The 386-nt window shown below is 33.4% G+C and overlaps 1 protein-coding gene across 1 annotated transcript in view; it reads right to left on the bottom strand.

The window, feature by feature from the left end:
• The window catches only part of LOC107467648 (callose synthase 9), a 27,287-nt gene that overhangs the window by 10,769 nt on the left and 16,132 nt on the right, over positions 1-386 (bottom strand). The gene's annotated exons all lie outside the window — the stretch shown is intronic.

Below are 386 nucleotides of genomic sequence, written 5' to 3'. Positions count from 1 at the left end.
AGGCAATTTCTTCAATAGAAGAAACACAAGAAACAAGAGATAATAGTTAATACCAGGTAGGGAAAACCATATCCTATAACTCTGGTTCCCCACAAGAGAGAATCCACAGTATTATCAAAGAACATGCACAAAGTTCCAATCCAGGTGCATCATATGATGTAGAAACAATGACAACTCCAGATGCAAGTTATATAGAGGGTGCTAAGAGAATGAAATACAATCTGGGATTTAACACAGATATAAAGAACAAATGTATCATATCAATGTAACAGCTGGAGAAATTTAATATGGAATTTACAGTTTCACCCACAAATATTCAAAAAAAAGCATGCTACTGTCAGAAGTACAGATGAATAAAGAAACATTATTTCTAGCATTCAACTCAA

The sequence above is a fragment of the Arachis duranensis genome, chromosome 9, assembly GCF_000817695.3.
Source record: "Arachis duranensis cultivar V14167 chromosome 9, aradu.V14167.gnm2.J7QH, whole genome shotgun sequence".
Taxonomy (NCBI): Eukaryota; Viridiplantae; Streptophyta; class Magnoliopsida; order Fabales; family Fabaceae; genus Arachis; species Arachis duranensis.
This window is presented reverse-complemented; position numbering and strand designations above follow the sequence as displayed.